Raw genomic sequence first — 3,948 nt, 5'->3', positions numbered from 1 at the left:
CTAAGAATACATATTTCTAGATTAAAAAATTTAGTTTTTTCCTAGCGATGTGTTTATGGACCTCGTCTGCATTTCAATAGTAGGATTACCTCGATTGAGGCATCGACGGGGCTAATATATAAGTAATGATTCGACAAACTTAAATATTAATCATAGTCTAAGGTTTCTAATTCAACTACAACTAATGAACCGAAACAACATAACCACTGTCGAGTGGAACATCATCTAGAAAATACAAACTAACAAGCTCTGAATAACCATGCAAAAAGAAAAATCGAGAAGAGAGGGAGGAGAGTGGGGGTTTAGTTGCCCTCCAATCATTTTCGACTATTAAAAAGGGCATAAGCCAATTCAATTTCCACTCGAATGAGCCGTTTTTTAAATTTAAGCGATAAAGCTTTTTATGAAAACCTTATATGCCCCCAGGGCATAGTTTACAACCATTACCCTGAGGGCTTAGGCGGGGTTTTCATCTTCAAAGATTTAATATTCAGAACTTTCAACTACATTGAACAGAATGGCTTTCTCAAAATTTTGATTGGATGCGTTTGGGGAAGATGAGTGGTCATGATAAGGGGGTTAGTTGCCCTCCAATCACTTTCGACTATTAAAAACGGCACTAGCCCTTTTTTCTTTTTTTTTGTTCGATTTCAATGTCACTTTAATTTTTTATTTTATTTTGTGTTATGGTCCTTAACAAGTTCTCTTCTAGGAACTCTATTTTTATTGATGTTATGTTTTACTTTTATTCGAATAAATCGAAATTGAATTGAAATTGAAATTTGGCTCTTCCTCCATGAAAAATTCCCTCCTCTTACAATAAAATCAACCAGAGAAGTTTCTTCACAAGTAAAATACCTCTAGGGGATGAAGAAATATATCCCTTAGAAAATTCTTCTGGTGAAAGCACCCCATAGAATCTTCCCTCGATAAATTCCCCCCGGGCAATTCCCCTGATCCCTCCCCCCCTGAAAGTGGCCTTGGGTGGCACCCCCCACCATGTTGGTTTGAGGGATATCAGACCAAGAGAGTGCATTTCAATGCCAAAATAGTCTAAATATCCATGAGCCTTCAGATAAATATAGGAAGGGGTATGAGATTGGGAGGAGGAATTAATCTATCATCTCCCTTCATTTAGAATAAACATGAATAAATAAGAGTATAATAATATATACTATAAACATTTTATGCTTGGCCTATGCTAAGGGGGCAAGGCAGCCACGGGGGCTGCCATGGAAAGGCTTTTTAAGATTTCTATCAGTGTTAAAGGCGATATCTCAAAGGGCAAGAAGGGAGGGGCGGGCTGCCCTCCGTTTCTTTTTCTATGTCTCTCAACATGCCTTTAAAGTTTCAAAGCTATACCACGACAGGTTTCATAACAGCCATTCCTTAGATATTGCTGCTGTATCCGTTTGACAACCGTCCCTGCATGTAATAGGACCAATCAAGCCCCTTTTCCCAGTTAACTTGCATCTTGCATGTAAACAACAGTAGTATCTATATAGGGAATATGAAAGATACATGAAAAGAAACATGGAATTGCACAAGAATATGCACAACAGTATCACGTGGACATTGCAAAAAAGCTGTAAAACCTATAAAGTGGCCAAACACGTTTTGAAACTATGGTCAAGATTGTATAAGACAACCAGACTGGTTTTTGTGACAACACCCATTTTTTAGGGCCAATCAGAGACAGCGGAGGTTATTCTATATACGTTAACTTGATTGACGATTGGATTCAAATAAAAGGAGTGATTTTTATTGCAATTCATATTAGTAAGAGAATTGAATTCAGAGAGAATATTTTATTTGAGAGGATATTAGTAGAGAAAATGAGTGGTGCATTTACATTATTGGAGATTTATGATGGAGCCGGCAGTAGCAAAGATATACGAATACCAAATGTGTCTGTGGAAATAACCGGAGGCTGTAGACTATGCCTTGAATGGGATGATATGCATGCTAGATACGTGATATCATTAAGCAAATTTAAAATGGAGGAGCAACTATGTTTTGCTGCGAAACTGAATATTGTGCATATGAATGGACTTCGGGAAGCGTTAGATTCGGTATTGAAATATATTGATGAAAACAAAATCTATCCATAATTATTATTCTTGTGACTATACTCAATAGAATTATTTTTAAATCAATGGTATTTTTCTTTCTATTGTAGGCTACCGTATATTTTTTAGAGTAAAAAAAAAAATTCTGGTTAGTCTGAAGTAGGTTGTTAGGGTGTTAGGACTCTAAAAAATGGATAGATTTGAGAAAGAGCGAATCATGGGAAATCAAGTTTTTATGGAAAAATGTTTGATTCTAGATGATGATTTTCTAGAGCTGTCTATTCAAAGGATAGATATTTTCTCTGGAAATGCATGTCGATACAATGAAAAGTCATTCTCCATCATTAGACTATTGCATGAAGCTTCTTCGTCGTGGTCCAAATGCATTTACACAATTTATTGATATATTGATCACGACACGACAAAATGATATTGTGAATATGCTTTTAAGCATTAGTTTAGGAATCTAGGACTTTTTTTTATGAGAAAGATGGCGTTCAAGGATGATTTACTCCTCTCTCTCTCTCTCTCTCTCTCACTATCCCAGTCAATTTATTGTTGTTGCTAGATCAGTTTCATTGTGGCAGTGAGAGTGTGAACACATGAAAAAAAAATGTTCAATACATGTCCGCTATGTATTTAATCACTAGGAAGCTGGTCATGATGTGAGAATTACACAATGATTAATGAGCATGATGAAACGTTCAGACGCTGCAGGCCTGGTAAATCGCATAAAGGATACGACGTGCAGGTTAGATATCCTAATTTCTACCTTAAAGAGGTATGTGACTCTCATCCTAGAAGACATCTACGCTCCAATGGCCACCACGATAAGTCCAATCAGTGGGAGAATATAAATCCCGGTTTGATTGGAAATAATCCTAACCGTGATTCTAGTTTATTGTTACGGGAGTGGTATCGTTGCGGTTTTAGAAAATTATGTGAAATGAAACCAGATCAGTGGTGCAGATGATGGAACAACAGAATAACGTTGTCTCTACATCATCGTTATAAAGACTATGGGACTTATGATTATAAACCCACTGATTGTTATTTGGCTGTGAAGGAATGTGATTCGACACTTGAGGACACTGTTTGTGAAAGTGCTTCAAATAGGCAAATTGAAACATGTGAATTCTATAGAATGAATGAGAATAGTATCATTGACTATACAAAGGGATATGACAAGAGTGAAGTTACACTCTACTGTAGAAAATGTTGCCCTGACATTGCAGTATATCAGGATCAGTATACTGTGAATTCGGATAATCTACCTGCATTAGTTGCTGTCGACAAATACCTATAGCCTACCTAGTAGAAGATGAAATCTAAAGAGTAGAAAAGTCGTTTTTTATCATGTATATACATTTTTTTCATTTATTAATAAACAATTTCACATACATTTTTAGAGCTTTTTTTTCGTAGGGCACTAAAATCAATATTAAACACACTTGTTAGTATATATTTCACTAGAAAGTCGTTCAATCTAGGTAAGCCAACGTAGATGTCAAGAAACTGCTTGTAGGTATAGCCACGACATCTTAACATTAAAAAGAGTATTGCATGAAAGCCACATATCTTAGTCGTTAAATCCTGTACTCTTCGTTGATTTTGAATAATAGTTTTCCCGCTGCTCTCAATAAAGTTGCTGATGTATGGTGTGTAGAATTTATACGATAGGCCAAGAGGATAAAAAAATTCAATATTCTTCGCTGTTTGAAAGATGCTTAGCCAATGACCGGTCTTCAAAGTCGATGGACTGCTATTAACAATGATTAGGATATTGTTAACACTTGGAATTTTTTCAATGAAGTCCGAAGGTATACAATAGGACTTGTACTGGAACATGTATGGATCCATACTAAATACGTTGATTATT

This window comes from Artemia sp. Qi Xiang Cuo, chromosome 5, assembly GCF_049724085.1.
Source record: "Artemia sp. Qi Xiang Cuo chromosome 5, ASM4972408v1, whole genome shotgun sequence".
Taxonomy (NCBI): Eukaryota; Metazoa; Arthropoda; class Branchiopoda; order Anostraca; family Artemiidae; genus Artemia; species Artemia sp. Qi Xiang Cuo.
The sequence above is the reverse complement of the archived record's forward strand: the minus strand, read 5'-3'. Positions refer to the sequence as shown.